Consider the following 21,834-nt stretch of genomic DNA (forward strand, 5'->3'; position numbering starts at 1 on the left):
GCTCATTCCTCCTGGAAAACAAAAAGATGAAGGTGACTCAGGGACTTCACACCAAGGACCATTTCCTGCCAAGAAAGGACTGAGAGGCAGAAATCATTTGTGTGATTCATGGCATCGCTGTCAGGTGCTTCCTGTTAACATCCAGGCAGCAGCACTCCTGGTACAGGTTCCTTACTGGAGAACTGACTTGAGTACAGAGTGACAATCACTGGATCCCTGGTGCAAACCAGCCCTGAGGCTGCCAAAATGGTAGTTTTGGTTTAATTATGTTTTAAAGTTGTTTTTTTATTTTTTTCAGCACATGGAATCCTGGTTTCCTGACTGGGGATCAAGCCCACAGCCCTTGCACTGGAAGCTGGGTTGTAACCACTAGACTGCCAGGGAATTCCGCCAAATTTCTTCTAGGTAAGAAGATATATACATCTTGCCTTCTCTTTCCTGTTCTCCCAACAAAAATCACAGCAGCATATTTTGTCTTTCCCATGTCAGTGCAAATTTGCAGACACCCTTGGCCTCCTTGAATAGAGGGTGTGGGGTGCAGACATCTGAGCTGTGTGTCAGTGTTGGGTGCATTTATTTATCCACTCACTTAAATGAACATGGCTGTCCTGTAGTCAACAGGGTGTGTGTGTGTGTGTGTGTGTGTGTGTGTGTGTGTGTGTGTGTATCTGTGTTAGTCACTCAGCTGTATCTGACTCTTTGCAACACCATGGACGGTAGCCCTCCAGGATCCTCTGTCCATGGGATTCTCCAGGCAAGAATACAGAAGTGGGTTGCCATTCTCTTCTCTAGAGGATCTTTCTGACCCAGAGCTCAAATGCCATATCTTGCCTTACAGGCAGATTCTTTGCCATCTGAGCCACCAGAAAAGACCTAACTGGGACCACTGGACATGTATTGCTCTGAGCCAGTCAGAGTTCAGTGGGGACTCTGTGTGTGTGTTCATCATTCAGTCATATCCAAATCTTTGCAAACCCTGGCTCCTCTATCTATCGGGAGCTGCATTAGGCATTACCAATAAAATGGAAGCATGGTCCCCAGCCCTCTCTCCTCATTCCTCAGGCATGGATCCTGTAATGAAGGAGTTAGGCCTTGTGATTCTGACTTGCCTTTTCCTCTCCTCAGCTGAGTTGACTGAAAAGGAATATTAAGGTGCTTATTGTTCTTGAGAGGAGCGTGAGAAGGCACAAAGCCTTCTGCAGTTGTGACCAGAAAATAATTCATAAATTTAATCATTGACATTTGTTCAAGGACTTTACAAAAGAGTGTTCCAGGATGAACACATAGGCCGTAGCTTGAGGCCATGGGAGGGATTGTATCTGAAGCCTATTTGTGAGGAGAATGTTTATGGCAAAGGAGTTTGCTGAATTTAGGGCTTAGAAATAATTGAAATAGTTGGAAGTTAAAGATTTAAGGAATGTTGTAAAGTTAGCATATTTTACTATAGCTTATAGGAGTTAGGAATTTTTAGAGACACTATAGCTAGAAGCCTTTTCAAGAGACAGTGAGCTCAGGATGTTAGGGGCAAACAGGATTTAAGAAGACAAGTAATAAACTGAGGAATATAGCATGAGTTACAAGTTAACTATAGGACACATTAGAGGAGGCAGATAATAGATGATAAGGTTGATTCCCAGAGAATCACTGAAGCAGGTATTCTATTTGAAGAGCAACAATGCTGTATAGAGATGATAAATCTGGGAGAGGGGGAACTGAAAATGTCAAAGCTCTGGCCTAATGTTTTTGTAAAAGTATAAAAGAGAATCTTAAACTTGGAATAAACAGGCAGATCGTAAACAAATGAGAGGCTGTCTCATCGCTGACACCATTTACCTCTTCAGGTTGAATCCCTGATTGCTGGAGTTAGACTCCGCCAAGTGGCACCCAGAAAAGGAGACACTGAAGAGTAAGTAATCTGGGAATGTAACGCAGGATGGTTAGGATTGTACCTGTGGGTGGCCGGCACCCCTCTACAGTTTAGGCAGGGTGAGGAGGGTACAGAATCAATAAGAACATTCTCTAGAAGGATGGGTTTCTCTGCATCTAAGATCAGACAAATGTTAAGATCAGACAAATGTTTATTGAAATATTACTTCATATGTTAGCCCATAGAGGCGTTAAAGTAAGCACAGGAAGGCTGTCTAAATTTCTACGTTTGTTTTATACTTTGCATGGGCCAGAAAATGTTCCTGTAGATGCCTTTGCCCTGTGGAATATGATTAGAAATGTCCTGGATCCCCGTCATGAGGCTGTTAGATAGCCTACAGGGGAGGCTATAGCGGTGGATGGTGGTGGGTCTCCACCTTCTGCACAGATCATGTTTTCTGCCATTGATGAAGAAAAGGAGGGAGACTGTGCTCCACCTCCTGAGGAAGGAGAGGGCTTACAGGACGCTGCAGCTGGGAGCTCTGATGAGGCCCCTCCCCCTCTACACAAACCTTTAATAATTTATCCACCACTTTCTGATTTAAGGCGACCACCGCCACCTCCGCTTGTGCCTCCCAGGACCCAGGAGTTCCCCACTTTGCCTCCAAAGCCTCCCAGAGTATTGCCTAAGGCTGAGAAAGATAAAGAGCTTTTTGGAAACAAAGGAGCTTTTAAAGCAGAGGCGTGTACAATATACAGAGCTTGCTTCTTGGAGAAAACCCCCTCAGGGGGCCTCATCCAGGCTAAAAAAAAAGAAAGAAAGAAAGAAAAGAAAAAAATATTAATCCTAATGGAAATGATTCTACAAATAAAAAATGTTTCTCTTGTGTCCAAATGGGGCATTTTTGCCAGCAATGTCCTGCCAAGCAGGGACAACAAGCTGTGCCAATACAGACTAATACCAACTCCCCAAAGGGACTTTGCTCCAGATGCCAGAAAGGGTATCATTGGACAAAAGACGCTAGATCTAAATTTCATAAGGATGGGACTACGCTCACTCCCTAAGTACAGGTAAGTAATTTTTCCCAGTTTCAGGGATACAGGCAGCAGGGGCAGCCTCGGCCCCAGATAACAATAGGGGCAGCAACAATATTAACCCCTGACGTACCGGTTATTCCGATTCCAACAGGAGTGACTGGTCCCCTGCCTGAGGGCATTGTAGGATTTGTGCTGGGGCACAGCTCGCTTTCCCTTCAAGGAATTTTGTTGGTGCCTGGTGTAGTAGATTCTGATTATTTACTTGGGAAATTAAAGTTTTGATCTCACCACCTACTAAAACTGTGCAAATTAATAAAGGTCAAAGAATAGCACAGCTTTTGCTTTTATCTTATTATCAGACAGGAAAAACCTTGATTTCTCAAGCTAGGGTATTCCAGAGTATTTGGATCTAGTGATCTAGCTTTTTGGGTGCAGGAAATTACAGCTTCTAGGCCTTTGAAAGATCTTTTAATTCAAGGAAATAAAATGTCAGGGCTGTTAGATACTGGAGCAGATGTCTCTTTCATTGCTGGAAGAGATTGGCCCTCTCCTGGCCGACATGCTTGACCAGTGCTGGCCTGGTAGGAATAGGGTCAGTGCCCTTGGTTGCTAAGAGCTCACAAATTTTGACACGGTCAGATGAGAATGGGGCACAAGGCACTTTTTGTCCATATGTGGTTTGTTCACTACCTTTTTCTTTATGGGGGAGAGATATATTATCTCAGATGGGAATGCTTTTATATAGCCTAGATGTAAAGATTACTAATCAAATGATGCAAATGAGGTATAATCCTGATAAGGGGCTTGGTAAAGATCAGCATAAAATTATTTCTCCAGTACAGGCAGTTCCTAACATAAATACAGAAGGTCTGGGATTTCAAATTTATCCTGAGGCTGTTGCTCTTGCTGCTGACTCTATTACCTGGACATCTGATGATCCAGTATGGGTGGAGCAATGGCCTTTAACAGCTGAAAAGTTACAGGCAGCTGAGGATTTAGTTATGGAACAATTGGCTGCTGGCCATATACGGCCTTTTAATAGCCCCTGGAATACTCCTATTTTTGTTATTAAGAAAAAATCAGGAAAATGGAGATTGTTACAAGATTTGAGAGCTATAAACGCAACTATGGAAGACATGGGGACCCTCCAGCTGGGCCTCCCTTCCCCAGTGGCTGTGCCTTTTCAGTATAATGTGATAGTTATAGATCTACAGGATTGTTTCTTCACCATTCCCCTGGCCTACCAAGATTGTAAGCAGTTTGCTTTCAGTCTCCCTTCAGCTATTTTTAAACAGCCCTATTGAAGGTTTCTGGAGAAGGCAACGGCACCCTACTCCAGTATTCTTGCCTGGAAAATCCCATGGATGGAGAAGACTGGTGGGGCTGCCGTCTATGGGGTCGCACAGAGTCAGACACTACTGAAGCGACTTAGCAGCACAGAAGGTTTCAATGGAAGGTTTAGCCTCAGGGAATGAAAAATAGTCCGACCTTGGGTCAGAAATTTGTAGACCAAGCTGTACACAATGTTAGAGGAAAAGATAAAGATCTATATTTGATACATTATATGGATGATATTTTGGCATCTCCTAAGGACATAACCACGTTACAACAAATTTATCTAAATTTATTTAGGCCTTGAAAAACTGAGGTTTAAAGATAGCTCCAGATAAGATACAAGTAAATCCTCTTTTTCTTATTTAGGGAGGGTATTAAATACCCATACTGTGAGTCATGACTCTTTGTAGCTGTGGAGAGATCGTTTACTAAATTTAAATGATTTCCAGAAATTATTAGGGGAATAGCAAGAAAAGATAAGAAAGCCTTATTCAGTGATCAATGCAAAAAAATAGAGGAAAACAACAAAATAGGAAAGACCAGGGATCTCTTCAAGAAAATCAGAGATACCAAAAGAACATTTCATGCAAAGATGGGCACAATAAAGGACAGAAATGTTATGGACCTAACAGAAGCAGAAGATATTAAAAAGAGATGGCAAGAATACACAGGAGAACTGTACAAAAAAGATCTTCATGACCCAGATAATCACGAGGGTGTGATCACTGACCTAGAGGCAGACATCCTGGACTGTGAAGTCAAGTGGGCCTTAGAAAGCATCATTATGAATAAAGCTAGTGGAGGTGATGGAATTCCAGTTGAGCTATTTCAAATCCTGAAAGATGATGCTGTGAAAGTTCTGCACTCAATATGCCAGCAAATTTGGAAAACTCAGCAGTGGCCACAGGACTGGAAAAAGTCAGTTTTCATTCCAATCCCAAAGAAAGGCAATGCCAAAGAATGCTCAAACTACCATACAATTGCACTCATCTCACGCTAGGAAAGTAATGCTCAAAATTCTCCAAACCAGGCTTCAGCAATATGTGAACCGTGAACTTCCTGATGTTCAAGCTGGTTTTAGAAAGGCAGAGGAACCAGAGATAAAACTGCCAACATCTGCTGGATCATGGAAAAAGCAAGAGAGTTCGAGAAAAACATCTATTTCTGCTTTATTGACTATGCCAAAGCCTTTGACTGTGTGGATCACAATAAACTGTGGAAAATTCTAAAAGGGATGGGAATACCAGACCACCTGATCTGCCTCTTGAGAAATATGTATGCAGGTCAGGAACAACAGTTAGAACTGGACATGGAACAACAGACTGGTTCCAAATAGGAAAAGGAGTTCGTCAAGGCTGTATATTGTCACCCTGTTTACTTAACTTATATGCAGAGTACATCATAAGAAACGCTGGACTGGAAGAAACACAAACTGGAATCAAGATTGCTGGGAGAAATATAAAAAACCTCAGATATGCAGATGACACCACCTTTATGGCAGAAAGTGAAGAGGAACTAAAAAGCCTCTTGATGAAAGTGAAAGTGGAGAATGAAAAAGTTGGCTTAAAGCTCAACATTCAGAAAATGAAGATCATGGCATCTGGTCCCATCACTTCATGGGTAGTAGATGGGGAAACAGTGTCAGGCTTTATTTTGGGGGGCTCCAAACTCACTTCAAATCGTGACTGCAGCCATGAAATTAAAAGACGCTTACTCCTTGGAAGGAACTTTATGACCAACCTAGATAGCATATTCAAAAGCGGAGACATTGCTTTGCTTACAAAATTCCGTCTAGTCAAGGCTATGGTTTTTCCTGTGGTCATGTATGGATGTGAGAGTTGGACTGAGAAGAAGACTGAGCACTGAAGAATTGATTCTTTTGAACTGTGGTGTTGGAGAAGACTCTTGAGAGTCCCTTGGACTGCAAGGAGATTCAACCAGTCCATTCTGAAGGAGATCAGCCCTGGGATTTCTTTGGAAGGAATGATGTTGAACCTGAAACTCCAGTACTTTGGCCACTTCATGCGAAGTGTGGACTCATTGGAAAAGACTCTGATGCTGGGAGGGATTTGGGGGCAGAAGGAGAAGGGGACAACAGAGGATGAGATGGCTGGATGGCATCACAGACTCGATGGAAGTGAGTCTGAGTGAACTCCAGGAGTTGGTGATGGACAGGGAGGCCTGGCGTGCCCCACGACTTAGCGACTAAACTGAACTGAACTGAATTGGATATGCCCACATTTAAAACTGACCACTGCAGATTTAAAGCCTCTGTTTAATTGCTTAAAAGGCGATCCTGATCCTAGTTCTAAGAGAGAATTGACTAGTGAGGCCGAATCAGCTTTTGTTAAAGTGGATGAGGCTTTAAATGATCAGTTAATTAGGATTAATATTACCAGAGGATGGGATTTAATTATTCTTGCCACAGAGCATACACCTACAGGATGCTTGTGGTAAGAAGGCTCATTGGAGTCACCTTCAGGATGCTTGTGGCAAGAAGGCTCATTGGAATGGCTCCATCTACCAGGGACCCCAAGAAAAATATTTTTATCTTATCCCAGCTTGGTAGAACAATTAATTATAAAAGGTAAAAAAAAAAAAAAAAAGAAGTGTGGAACTTTTTGGAAAAGAAGTAGCAAATATAGTGATTCCATTCAATAAAGATCAACTGCAATCTCTTTTACAAAATAGTGATGATTAGCAAGTTGCCCTGATAGATTTCAGGGGTCAAATTTTGTTTCATTTGCCCTCAAGGCCCCTATTGCATTTTTTGAAAACACATCCAGTAATTTTTCTGAAGAAATTTTCTATTCAACCTTTGTAAGGGGCAATTTTAGTTTTCACAGATGGCTCCTCTATTGGTAAAGCAGTCACAATTATTAATGGAAAATCCCATGTTCAGGTAACTGAACTCGGCCCAGAGAGCTGAGTAGAGGGTGGTTATTTGGGCTCTTAAACATTTAAGAGACCACAGTTTCAATCTTCTGACTGACTCCCAATATATTGTAGGGTTATTTCCTCATATCGAGACTGCTAATATTCCGGAAAATAAGACTACCATTTTCTCCTTGTTATTTGATTTACAGAAGGAGATTAAGCAAAAAGATAAGAAATATTTTGTGGGACATATTACAGTCCTTTGCATGAAGGAAATGCTTTGGCAGATGCATTAACTAAAGTAATTGCTTTAAACTTACATGAAAAGAATGACAAGGCCAAAAATTCTCACAAAATTCATCATCAAAATGCAGCTGGTTTAAGTTATGAATTTCATATCTCTAGGGAAGCAGCTAGACAAATAGTTATGTCTAAATTGCCCAACATTTAATCCATCTCCACCATTAGGAGTAAATCCCCGAGGCCTTAGGCCTAATGCTCTCTGGCAAATGGACGTAACTCATATCCTGGCCTTTGGAAAACTGTCCTTTGTACATGTTACTGTGGATACCTTTTCTCATGTTATTATAGCCTCTACTAGATCAGGTGAAGCAACTAGAGATGTAATTCAGCACTTGTTTCAATTCTTTTCCCAAATAGGATTCCCCAAACAGATCAAAACAGATAATGCCCCAGCTTATACTTCTGCTGCTTTTAAGAGATTTTGTCAACAATTTTCCATAGTACATTCAACAGGAATACCTTATAATCCCCAAGGCCAAGCCATAGTGGAAAGGGCGCATCAGACTTTAAAAAGTCAGATAGCTAAATTAAGACAGGGAGAATTTAAATATTCCTCTCCACATCATGTTTTACACCATGCTTTGTTTGTAATTAATCATTTTAATGTGGACACACAGGGGCAGACTGCAATGATGAGACACTGGACTCCGGAAAGATGTCCTTACAGGAGAGTGGAAAGGGCCAGACATACTGCTAACTTGTGGGAGAGGGTATGCCTGTGTGTTTCCACAGGATTCCACTTCTCCTGTTTGGACCCCCTGAGGTTACTAAAATCCCTTAAGTCCTGGAGTCCAGGACCGAAAAAATGGAGACACCAGAAGCTCGTTGAGTCCAGACCTGAGGGAGCCAAGAAAACGCCAAAGGGCGAGTGACCCTTCACCTGAGGCTTCATGGCTAGTACATCGCTTCAGGCACTTGGCACTTCAGGAGAGACATGCTGATTGAGTTCAACCATATTCTGCCCCACCTCATCGCTGTCATCGTTCTTAAACAACCACCAACTTGGGGCCAGCTAAAACATCTCACTCAGTGGGCTGAAAAATTAATAGAAAGGGGGGAGATATGAGGCCACTCTTACGGTAATGTTTATGGCTATGCTTGCTGTGTTGGCTTGTCAGCCAAGGCCCTCCAGTGTAGAAAAATTTCATTGGGCTTATTTGCCTAATCCACCTTCTTTCAAGCCTGTTGATTGGACGAATGAGCCCATTTGTGTTTTTGTTAATGATACTCTTCTTTTGGGCAGGGCATTCATTTATCCTAATAATGTTAAAACAGTGGTCAGCATTTCCTTCAATTTTTCTGGTGTGTCCATTTATCCACCTATTTGCTTTGCCATACCTTCCTCTCTACAAGAAGCAGCTCCAGTTTTGAATGGATGTGTTAACACTTCCTTGAAAGGCATACTTACTGATTATCTAAGAAGCGATTGGCGAGAGAGACTTTTGGTCTTTATAGCTGCTGATGCCAGGGGGCAAGAAAGACTATTTGATGCCTTAAAAAAGGCAGCCCTTCATTTAAAGGACTATCCGAGCTGTGCACTCCCCATTTCAGACTCTGATGAACAAGGACTACAGGTCTGGAAAAGCATAAGCAGTATTTCTGGCTTTCCTCATTGGAAATAATGCATGTACCCCATAAAGTTATCTATTCCCATTGCTGCCACCAGACATTTTCTGACTGAATGGGGGTGCCTCTATCTTTTGAATCAATGATGGGGCTTGATTTATGTATAACCTTGTAGGTCCATATGGAATAATTCATTTTTCCATATGCCTTTAGTAATTACTAGGTGTCATGTTAATGGGTGGGTTCCTCCTTTAGTGAGCTTCGATGGAACGGGTGCCATGCAGCCTGAGTTATGGAAATCATTGGCTGATATGACACCTGTGATTTTACATAGACCTTTAAATTAACAAAGATATATTGTACGGGCCTGTATGCATTCTCCCTATACCTTTTTGCTGGCCAGAAATCAGTGATTTGGAAGTTTCTGAAGGAGAAACTGTTTACAATGTCATATGTGTGAATTGTTTTATATCAAATTGTGTTGATGGGAATGATTATAATAATTATAAGGCTGTGATGATTGTAAAGCAACCACCATATGTGATGGTTCCTATAAAATTAGAAGGACAATGGTTTGATGATTATGCATTGAAAGTTTTGTATGAACTTAATGGCTTAATTTCTCGACCTAAGAGATTCATTGCAGCTCTGGTTGTGTAAATAACTGCCTTGATTGCCATAATTGCATCAGTTATGGTTTCTGCTGTTGCCCTGTCAAAAGAAGTGCATACAGCCTCGTTTATCAATCAGTTGTCTAAAAATGTCTCCGTAGCTCTTACTATCCAGGAAATTATAGATAAGAAAATAGAAAATAAGGTCAATGGGTTAGAAGAAACAGTTCTGCTTATGGGGCAAGAAATTACAAATTTAAAAATTAAATAGTCTTTAAGGTGCCATGCTGATTTTAAATGGATGTGCATCACCCCTCTAGAATGAGTGATTCCATGCACTCTTGGGAACGTATTAGGAACCATATTTTAGGCATCTGGAATCATTCAGATTTTAGTATTGATATTTCTAAGTTACATCAGGATATTCAGAATATGAAGCAGGTGGAGTCTGACTTTTCCTCTCAATGGCTTTCTAATTCCCTCTTTGAAAATCTGGAGGGGTATCTTTCCCATGGATCCTTTTCTACAATAATGATTAATGCAGCCATATGCTTATGCCTGTTAGTTCTGATTTGTGTAATAGCCCCGTGCCTTTTCAGGATACTCAGCCAAAGTTTCTCTGCTCTATATACTGAGTTTCATACCTATGTTCTAAAAAATAAAAAAGGGGAGATGTCGGGAGCCACGTTAGGCATTACTGATAAAATGGAGGCACGGTCCCCAGGCCCCTCTCCTCATTCCTCAGGCATGGATCCCGGAATGAAGGAGTTAGGCCGTGTAATTCTGATTTGTCTTTTCCTCTCCTCGGCTGAGTTGACTGAAAAGGAATATTAAGGTGCTTATTGTTCTTGAGAGGAGCGTGAGAAGGCACAAAGCCTTCTGCAGTTGTGACCAGAAAATAATTCATAAAGTTAATCATTGACATTTGTTCAAGGACTTTACAAAAGAGTGTTCCAGGATGAACACATAGGCCGTAGCTTGAGGCCATGGGAGGGATTGTATCTGAAGCCTATTTGTGAGGAGAATGTTTATGGCAAAGGAGTTTGCTGAATTTAGGGCTTAGAAATAATTGAAATAGTTGGAAGTTAAAGATTTAAGGAATGTTGTAAAGTTAGCATATTTTACTATAGCTTATTGAAGTTAGGAATTTTTAGAGACACTATAGCTAGAAGCCTTTTCAAGAGACAGTGAGCTCAGGATGTTGGGGGCAAACAGGATTAAGGAAGATAAGAAGTAAACTGAGGAATGTAGCATGAGTTACAATGTAATCAAAAGTTAACTATAGGACACATTAGAGGGGGCAGATAATAGATGATAAGGCTGATTCCCAGAGAATCACTGAAGCAGGAATTCTGTTTGAAGAGCAACAGTGCTTTATGGAGATATCTGGGAGAGGGGCAACTGAAAATGCCACACCTCTGGCCTAATGTAAAAGTATAAAAGAGCATCTTAAACTTGGAATAAACAGGCAGTTCATAGACAAATGAGAGGCTGTCTCATCGCCAACACTGTTCACCTTTTCAGGTTGAATCCCTGGTTGCTGGAGTTGGACTCTGGCATCTGCCCATGGGACTGGTGTGTGTGTGTGTGTGTGTGTGTGTCAGTCACTCAGTCCTAGCTCACTCTTTGCAACCCCTTGGATTGTATCCAACCAGGCTCCTCTCTGTCCATGGGATTCTCCAGGCAAGGATTCTGGACTGGGTTGCCATTCCCTTCTCCAGGAGATCTTCCCAACCCAGGGATTGAACCGTGGTCTCTTATATTGCAGGCAGATTATTTGCCATCTGAGCCACCAGGGAAGTCCTAGTGGGGACCAGTGAACACGTATTTCCCTGAGCCTGTCAGAGTGTCTGAAGTCATCTAAGGGCCCCCATTGTGGGAATCACCATCCCCTAGACCAGCAGGCTCCAGTCCATTCCTACCAAGGCTTCTGAATGTGGCAGGAGCCTTCCCTGCCCCCACCATGGTCACCACAATCCATGACGGCTTATTACGGTTTGACCACACCTGCCCAGGTGTTTAAAATCTTTACAGCTGCCATTATGAATGTCACAGAGCCTCCGGTATAAGCTGTTGAGTGAGGAGATGGTGCACACATGCCTCTCCTCTTCCTGCAATTTAGGATGGATCTAGCCTCCCCATGGGCAACTGCAGATCAGAAGTAAAGGGCACAACTGAGCCTCTAAATACCTGATGCATGTTAAACATTCTTCCAACAGGAAAGAACAGTAAAGATTCTTATGCAATAGTGAATATTAATGAAAACCTAGAAAGTATTTATAACACAAAATTTCTGATTATGCAGGTAATTAGTGAAGAAAAAATCCATGGGTGGTACAAATCTGGAAGGTGTTGACTTGACTGCCCATTTATTGAAGCAGAAAATGGATGAATCCATTGAACCTCTGGAGTAAAGCGATTGTAAAGTCAAGACTGTATCTCATAGAGTTTCTCAAAACCCTCATAAGGAAGCTTCTGGCAATGTGAATTTCATTTTCAGAAGGCTTTTTCTGTGCTATAATATCCAGAATGTCTTTCATCTTCCTTCACAGGTAATCAGTGAAGGGAGAAAACTAGACAGACTGCAGTCAAATGAAAGAGTGGCTCAGAAAAGCAAAGGTCTCACACTGCAGCAACTTATTGCAACTCTGTAATGGGAAAGAGTGGAAACCCAGCTGGTTTACTGGGGGAGTCTCTACAGTGAGAGGAATGAATGTTTCTCATCCTATTTTAAAAAGGTAATATAAGCAGACCTCAGAGATATTCTAAGTTGGGTTCCAGACCTTCACAATGAAGGAAATATTGTAATAAAGCTAGACATATGAATGATTTGGTTTCCCAGTGTATATAAACATTATGTTTACACTACACTGGAATATACCAAGTGTGCAATAATATGTCTAAGAAAACAATGTACAGATCTTATTTTAAATTAAAAAGTGCTAACCATCATATGAACCGTCTGAGTCCTAGTAGTAATATGAGTAAAATCAAGGATCACTGACCACAGAATAACAAATGTGATGGTAGAAAAGTTTGAAATACTGTGAGAATTACCAAAATGTGAGACACAAAGAGACAAAGTGAGCAAGAACTGTTGGAAAATGTCACTAACAGACTAATGGCACTAACAGATTCAGAGCTGCCACAATTCTTAATTTGTTAAAAACAATACAAAACACCAGGATCTGTGAAGCACAATCCAGCCAAGTATGTCTACACACGTGTTTCACAGGTGGCTCAGTCATCAAGAGGAAACCTGCTAATGAAAGGAGACTCAGGAGATGCAGGTTCAATCCCTAGGTGGGGAAGATCCCTTGGAGGAAGAAATGGCAACCCACTCCAGTATTCTTGCCTGGGAAATCACATGGACAGAAGAGCCTGGTGGGTTGGGATGTGTGGGATCACAAACAGTCAAACCCGACCTAGTGACTAAACAACAAGATCTATACATAGATATTTGTTTCTACTTTGAGAAGACACAGCCAGTGTTCACAGTACTAATTATGGCTTTTAAAAACAAATGAAATCACAGTGGCAGGGGTTGTACCCACAAGCTCTGAGGAACTGGGGCTACTGGGGTCAGTGAAATTTTCCTAAAACGTGTGTACTCTTGTCAGATCTTCAGATTTTCCTTGAATATAGTAAACATATTTGGGAATTAAGGGAGGTTCCCTGATAGATAAGCTGGTAAAGAATCACCTGAAATGCAGGAGATCCTGGTTCAATTTCACGGGTCAAGAAGATTCCCTGAGAAGAGATTAGCTATCCATCCACTCCAGTATTCTTGGATTTCTCTTGTGGCACAGCTGGTAAAGAATGTGCCTGCAATTCAGGAGACCTGCCTTCTATCCCTGGATTGGGAAGATGCCCTGGAGAAGGGAAGGGCTACCCATTCTAGTATTCTGGCCTGGATAATTTTCCTTGGACTGTCCATAGAGTCGCAAAGAGTCGGACACGACCCAGAAATTTTCACTTTTCAGGTAGTTTGTCAGCCCCACTGGTGGCTAAAACAGCAGCGTGGTTTTTTCTTCTTCTTTTAAAAATAATTTATTTTTTATATTTATTTGGCTGCATCAGATCTTAGTTGTGGCATGCCAGAATCTTTGTTGCATCCCATGGCATCTTTCCTTGTATCTACTTGTAGTGTTCAGGCTTACTTGCTGCACAAAATGTAGGATCCTGTTTCCGCTACCAGGGATCATACAGGCATCTCCTGAGTTGCAAGGCAGATCCTTATCCACCGGACAACTGGATAAATGGCACCTGGAGCTGTCTGGATGAGAGACGGGGAACATTTGACTGAGAGCTGGTCTCTGGGATCACAGTCATTGGGACCAGATTGGGCAGGAAAGCGCAAGGGACAAAACTCTCTGGCGCCACCTAGAGTTCTCAGGTGGAACAGACACAGGAGGGGCGATAAAAGACCATCCTCTCAGACACAATATAAACATTTGGTGCTGGTGGTGGTTTAGTCGCTAAGTCGTGTCCGACTTTTGTGATTCCATGAACAAAGGAGTCTGGAAGGCAGGCTACAGTCCATGAGATTCTCTAGGCAAGAATATTGGAGTCAGTTTCTATTTCCTTCTCCAATAAATACTTGAGTGTCTTTCAAGCGCCAGGAGCCTACCAGCATGGAGCCATGAGGGGTGCACAGGCCACAAGTGAACTAGTGAAGTTGCTCAGTCATGTGTGGCTGTTTGTGATCCCATGGACTGTAAGCCTATCATGCTCCTCTGTTCATGGGATTTTCTCCAGGCAAGAGTGCTGCAGTTGGTTGCCATTTCCCTTCTCCGGGGGATCTTCCCAATCCCAGGGATCGAACCCAGGTCTCCCTCATTGCATGCAGATGCTTTGCCAATGAGCAACCAGCCATGGGCCACAGGATGTGCCAAATCAGGCGAGGAAGATGCCCCAATATGAGTGGACAAGGGATACCTGCTCGGGGTTAACCGCCTCATGGGAAGACCCACACCAAAGCTAAAGTGCCCTTGAGGCCTTGGGGACGAAGAGCCCCCGGAAGACATTAGACAGGAGTGTACCTGAGTGCTATGGAAGGAACACCATGTGCCACAAAGACCAGCAAAGATGTCTGCCCCTTTCTGGGAGGGAGGAGGATGGCATAACTCAGCCTAGAGAGACACAAACTATGCAAGCAGGATGCTTGGAGAAAAGAGCACAGATCTGGCCACTGAAGGGGGTTGCTGACGCCCCTGATGTGGGGAGCTCTGAACTCCAGCAGCCCCACAAATGAAACAGGGCTGAGTCCAAGCCATGCCCACTGGGAGACTAACAGTGTGATCAGTCACCCCAGAAACCAGGAGAGACATCCTTTCTACTCCAATGTCTGCTGCACCTTACAAAAAATATACATATTGTAGGAAATGTGGCACATTTAAAAATTGGAAGGCTGGTAAGACAACAAAGGAGAGTAACCCATAACCTAAAGATGACCATGAGTAACATCTCTCTGCGTTTCTTTCCCCCTGTTTAAGATAGTTCAAAAAGTCCTGAAGATTTGTTGAGGTCTTTCTCTCTTCAGCCTTCTGGGTTGGGTGAGCATTTCTCATGCCACTGTCACTCTTATAAAAGGTCTTCTTTTTGGTCATGTGGCATGTAGGATCCTAGTTCCTGACCTGGGATCAAACCTAGGCCTTCTGCATTGGAAGCACAAAGTCTTAACAACTGGACCACCAGGAAAGTACCTGAAGTGTCCCTTTTAATATGGCCTAGTATTACTTCCACATAAATGCTGGAAAGCTATGGTGTTGACTAGTAAAACACTAGCCTTTCTACTTTCCAAATAAAATTATCTGTCCTAAGGAGGGTTCCCTGAAACCTTTTCCACAAAGTGCACACCAAAATTAATCTCACTTTGAAAAAGAAACTGTATCCCACTAGGCTCTTCTGTCAATGGGATTTCCAGGAAAGAATATTGGAGTTGGTTACCATTTCCTTCTCCAGGGGATCTTCCCAACCCAGGGATTGAACTCAGGTCTCCTGCACTGTTAGCAGACTCTCTGACCTTTGAGCCACAAGGGAATCCCAGTATACTTCATTATTAAAAGTAATTTTACGTATAAGGTAGTGTATTTTTTTTTTAAGGAAGAGGTTTAGATCACAAATATTAAAAATGCTAGGATACCACTGAAAATACCATTAACAATGGATCTAGATATTGAAAATTTGTTTTTAAAAAAGAATTCTTAAAATAAGCACTTGATTGAAATGTTCACAATCTCACAGATTTCCTCTCTCAAAAATAAATAATATCATGTGAATGCTGGGTAACTTTGCAAATGCGGCAAAACAGCCGCTGTCTCAGAAAATAAGCACAGCCTTCATGTGGTCCTGCAAGCATAGTGGTCCTGACAATATTGGGTCTGCAGGCTGGGAGGCCAGTGAGGAGGGTAAGGCCTGGCTGGATACTATAACAGGGGAACCACAGGGTCTGTGGGCTGCAGGTGACACTGTCCATGGGAAGACTTCTTGGGAGATAAAATTGACAGTGGTGCTTGAGGGTATCTTAAAAGCAAGAGTTGGAGTGGATGGCAGTGGGGAGGGCCTTGCAGATAAAAGGAGAGCCTGGAAAGTCCTGCAAATGCTTTGCCCTGAGTACTGGAAACAGAGAGGTCTGAGCACTGAGTATTACTGAGATGAGCTCCAGGCAGGAAGCCCCTAGAGCTTCAAGAGGCAGTGTGACTGAGGTCTGCGTGAAGCTGACAGTTTGCTCAGGCTGGAGGAGAGAAAAAAATGCAAACACCCTTTTTATTAAGTTTTTTGAAGTCAACACATGCAAAAGCACCACCTTACAGACACTAGGAAAAGACTCTAGAGAGTCTCTGAAACTGCAAGGAGATCCAGACAGCCCATCCTAAAGGAGATCAACCCTGAATCAGAAGAACTAATGTTGAAGCTGAAGCTCCAATACTCTGGCCACCTGATGTGAATTGACTCATTGGAAAAGACCCTGATGCTGGGGAAGATTGAAAGTGGGAGGAGAAGGGGTTGACAGAGGATGAGATGGTTGGATGGCATCAGCAACTCAACAGACATGAGTTTAAGCAAAGTCCATGAGATGGTGATAAACAGGGAGGCCTGATGTGCTACAGTCCATGGGGTCCCCAGGAGTCAGAAACAACTGAGCCATTGAACAACAACAGACACTGAATGAAGCTTTTCCCTTCATTCAGGAAGAGCTGCAGCTGCCTTCCTGCCCTGGTCAAGCCTCTCTGTCTCCACAGCTGTCTCTGCCTCCCACCCCACCAAGGTTCCTACAACTCAGCTCTGCAGATCAAGCCCTCGCTTTGCAACCCTTGGCTGCTCCCAGTGTCCAGGCAATGACACACAGGCCCCTATGGAGCTGTCCTGTGCTCCCTGGGTGGGCTGCCTGCACTGGCATAAGGCCTCTGGGCCATTCAGAGGCAAGCTTGGGTCTGAGACACACTGCTCTACCCCCATCCTAACCCATACCCCACTGAGCATCCCCTCTTCTGGCCACTTTAGGAGGCCCTGGAATCACTGACAAAGCTCCATATCTGTGTCTCCAACCTGGCTCAGCCTTCAGAGGACAGCTCAACGTGGAGGTCAGCTTCCAGATCTCTTTCTTTCTGATGGAAGCATCAGGGCCACCACTTATCAGGGCTTTTCTGGTCCCTGCCCATCACCCCTTCAGCTGTCAGTGCTCCAAGGGTAGGAACCAAGGGTATGATGTTGGTCACCTGGCTGGAGAGCTTCTGATGTACATGAATGAATAAAAAACACTCATCAGAGACATCTGTCTATTGGTGGAATTTTCCCCGCTCCCTCCCTGCATGCAGTGATCTGACAACACATCATTTTTGATGAAAGGTGATAAGAGGCCAGTAGTTCTTGCCTTTATACACAAGGAGAAAGAGGCACAGATAAAAATTCCCCAGTGACCTCAATAACTGAAACTGACACCAGACATCAAAGCAGCATTTTAGGCAAATGCCATGGCCGAGTAGCAGCATTTTGCATGATAGCAAAGCTTCAGGGTTCCACTCCATGAATCTGGGACACCCCTTATTTGTCCCCTAGTGAGGATAAGCTCATATTTGTCTCAGACACTCATGTTCCCCAGGTGTATTCACAGGAAAGACCACATAGACATATCACACAATGAACACAGGCAGAAAGGGAAGAGACACAAATGACTGGGCTGTTTTTCTGTTAACTTATGAAAGGGGTGGTGGGGGGCAATTATCTCATCCAGCACCCTTGCTGTTGCTGTTTAGTGGGTTAGTCATGTCCAACTCTTTTGCCACCCCAAGGACAGTAGCCTTCTATCCATGGGACTCTACAGGCAAGAATAATGGAGTGGATTGCACTTCTAGCTCCAGGGAAACTTCCTGATTCAGAGATGGAACCCTGGATTATCCACTGACCAGCGAAGCCCAACCCAGCATCAGCAACACTAAAAATGCTTTGTCCAAACCACCAGAAATCATGGTGCATATACCCAATTGTTGAACACATGGTTTTGTTCAACTAGATGTTTTTATAAAGGTACCAACCCAACTTTCTGGCTACATTTCAACCCTACAATGAATATTTTGGTAAAGATACCACAAACACTCAAAGAAGCAACCATTAACATGACTAAATATAAATATAAATGAACATAAGTAAATATAAGCTACTGAGTCAGTGAGTCTTAAGGATGTACAAACAAAAATATGTGCAACATTCTTTGCGTGCCTTAATATAATAGAAACCATCACCTTTTCCACACCACATTTCATCAACATCACTTGCATGTCTTTCAATGCAAAACAAATCTTAAATGTTTGCCATTCTCTTCTTTGCTCAGAGTAGGAAACATCTCACATAATACACTTGATTCACTTGTTTAAACCATACACTAAATATACATCTGAAAAGAAGCACCCTTTCCCCAAATAAAGCAATTACATTCCCTGTGGGTTCCCCCCCCCCCCTTCTGATTTTATTTAATAAAAACAAGTCTGACCTATGTGGTGTTTCTTTTTCCCCTCCTGATTTTATGTAATAGAAACAATGACAGAAAACAGCCCAAGCAAGTCAACATGTGTCCAATGTAAACCCATGGGTTTATATTTTAACAAGAAAATAAGTATAGTAGCCAGCAGCCATAAGCCCCCAAATGCTCAAAACAACATTTCTCCTGAAATGTGAATGAGGGGTCTCAGACCACTCTGCAGAAGCATCCCCAGTAAGACAGACAACCCAGAACATGCTGAGTTTCTGCCTGAGGAAGAGCTCTCCAGGAGGGGAAGGGGAGAAGAGGGGAGTGGTAGAAGGGAGGGGAGGATGAGAAAGGGAGGGGGAAGGGAGAGGGGGGAAATGGGAGGGGGAGAGAGAGAAGTTGAGGGGGAAGAGGAGAAGGGAGAGTGAAAGAATGAAGAGGAGAAGAAGGGTGAGATGGACAGGAGAGGGGAGGAAGAATGGGGGGGGTTGGAAGTGGGATAGAGAGAAGGGAAGGGGAGAGAGAGAAGTGGAGGGGAGAAGGGGGAGCAGGAGGGAAGCAGCTCCAGCAGGACACACATCCCCCTGAATGCAGAGTTGTTGTCCCAGGAAGAGCTTTGGAGGAGGGGAGGGGGATCTGAAGAAGGGAGGGCAGGGGGAGAAGGGGGAGGAGAGAAGTGGGAGGGGGAGAAAGAGAAGGGAGAGGAATGGGAGAGGGATGAAGGGGAGGAGAGAAGGGGGAAATGGAGTAGGGTGAGGAGAGGGGAGATGGGAGAGGGGAAGGAGGAAAAGGTGGGTTAGAAGGGAGAAGAATGGGAGAAGGAAGAGGAGTGGAGAAGGGAGAGGAATGAGAGAAGGGGGAGAGGGAGAGATAGGGAAGGGAGATGGTAGAAGGGGAGGGGGAGGGGAGAAGGTGAGGGTGAGAAGGACGGAGGAGGAGAAGAAGGGATGGAAAGAAGGAGGTAGGGGAAAAGGGGAGGGAGAGAAGGAGGGCAAAGAATACAGGGAGAAGGGAGGGGAGGGATAGATGGGGGGAGAAAGGAGGGGGAGGGAAAAGTGCAGGGGAGGGGAAAAGGGAAGGGAGTAGAGAGGGAAGAGAGGGGAGGGGAAGAAGGGAGGGCAGGGGGAGAGAGAAGAGGAGCAGAGGGGAGAAATGGGGAGGGGGAGTGACATAGTAACATAGACAGTAACATAGACAGTAACATAGACATCCTTGAACACACACAGTTTTTGTCCCAGGAAGAGCTCTCACAGAGGGGAGTGGGCTGGAAAGAAGGAAGGGGAGGGGAAGAAGGAAGGGGAGAAGGGGCAAAAGGGAGACACAACCTGCCAGGTCCTAGCCACTCCTCTACTCTTGCAGCTTCAGGAACATCTGCACTCATCCCTGTTGGAGCCATGCACAGAGCTGCCTCCTCAAGGACAGCTCCAAAGAGCCAGTGGCAGAGGGGAGGCTGGAAACAATGCTGGCTTGGTGCAGGACTCACTACAGTTCAGGGCCATGGAGAAACCCACATATGTGGCAGGAAACCTGCTCTGAGCAGGTGTGTGCTGTCACTGGAGCAGACACCTGCCTTCTTTAAAAGTGTCACCATGCCACCATGTCTGGCTAACCCTCACTGCCTCCAGCAAAAACCTGCCTCCCTGGGTGTTAATCTGCTCCTGAATGTGAGCTTAGTGGATGGAATCAGAGTCATGGAAGGCTTTAATGCTTCAAGCAAAGAGGCAGAAAGTAACAAAGAATCCACACCTTATGTCCACAAGTTATGGACAGTGTGGTCCTGGCAAAATGGCTCACCACTTGAGAGTGAGATGAAGGATAAAGTGGCAGGTGAGGTTCACTGTAAAAAAAACTCATATTTATCAGATAAATGTGACAGAAGGACCAAAAGAGCCATTCCAAGCCATTCACAGTATAGTTTATGGCATGATACTCAGAAGAAATTTTCTGAACAGTGATTTAAATTCCATGCGCTCCTAAAAGGGAGCTGAGGATGGTGGATGAGTCTCCAGTACTATGCATGCAGGGGTTTTTAGTGCACGTTTGACAGCACCCAGCAGACAAAGCTTGAACCCAGCACTGGAAAGAACTCTCCCTTCCTCTATGCATCTCCAACAATGACAGGCTTACAAACAACCCCGTTAATCAGGAAAATGCTGCAAGTGACCCAATTTGGGGTCTTAGTCTTTTCCAAGCACATTGGGTTAAGCTAATGGCCTGACTGTGATGGCCCTCAGGGAAATACTGGTGGCCCTCAGCAAAATACTAGAGGCCCTCAGGGAAATAGCAGTGGCCCTCAGAGAAGTACTGGTGCCCATATCCCTCCCACACCTGCCCATCAGGATCTCCGGGGTGGGGAAGATAGCTCAGGTGACCTGTGTACCAGAGATAGACCCAGAGAAAAGGTTCCCACATTCGCCTGAAGTCTGTGTGCAGCAGTTCCCTGGTCAACAAAGAGAGATCAACAAGGGGCCCAGGAGGCAGCCCAGTGGCTCCGCCTACTCCATGGGTCCTCTGACTCCCCAGAAGATGCCAGGATAAGCCTGGGCATCTCGGAGGAGGACATATGTGCACCCATGGGGCTCCTGTGACCCTTCTTTGTTCCCAGACAACACAACCCTGGGAGAGGCAGTGCCAGCTCTCATCTTTCTGGGAAACCAGCTTGGCTGAGAACAGACAGTGAGTGGGGCTCCTGGCCCCCAAGGCATCACCGTTTGGCCCCAGCTTCCAAATGATGACAAGATACATTGGGCCTGGGCCCAAGAAACCAGACACCCCCACTTTGTGAAGCTGGCCCACGGCCATCCTCTCCTGGCCCCTGGGAGCTCTGCTCTCAGCAAGGATGAGGAGGACAAACACAGCAGATGTCACCAGAGGAAGGGAAGTATGTCAACCACAGTCCCACTTTGGGACTGCACTGGTGGTCCAGTGGTGAAGAATCTGCCTGCCAAGGCAGGGAATGTGGGTTTGACCCCTGGTCTGGGAATAAACCCCAGGCGACTAAGCCCATGTGTGATCACTACTGAGCCCATACTCAGAAACAAGAGAAACCGTTGCAATGAGAAGCCCATGCACCACAAATAGAGTAGAGCACACCTCACCAGCTCACAGCAATGAGAGACAAGCCTGTGAGAAAACAAAGATCTGGCATAGCCCTCTCCCCTCAAAAGAAAACAAAAAGACCAAATCAACCAACCAGAAAAAAAATGCCCACATTGTTCACAAAGCCTGTTTTACCTTGAGGTGCACACATGCCTTTCCATAGAACCTCCC

At 44.2% G+C, this 21,834-nt stretch overlaps 1 long non-coding RNA gene across 2 annotated transcripts; it reads left to right on the forward strand.

Annotated features, from left to right (window-relative positions):
- Window positions 1-301: 301 nt before the first annotated feature.
- Window positions 302-17,342, forward strand: LOC133243881 (uncharacterized). 2 transcript variants are annotated; one of them, XR_009735217.1, is made up of 3 exons: window positions 302-405; window positions 1,842-1,906; window positions 17,103-17,342. It is a non-coding gene; the product is annotated as an uncharacterized LOC133243881 (long non-coding RNA). The 2 variants fall into 2 exon arrangements; XR_009735216.1 differs by lacking the exon at window positions 17,103-17,342 and adding an exon at window positions 12,149-12,533.
- The last annotated feature ends 4,492 nt before the right edge of the window (window positions 17,343-21,834 follow it).

Source organism: Bos javanicus, chromosome Y, assembly GCF_032452875.1.
Source record: "Bos javanicus breed banteng chromosome Y, ARS-OSU_banteng_1.0, whole genome shotgun sequence".
Classification (NCBI taxonomy): Eukaryota; Metazoa; Chordata; class Mammalia; order Artiodactyla; family Bovidae; genus Bos; species Bos javanicus.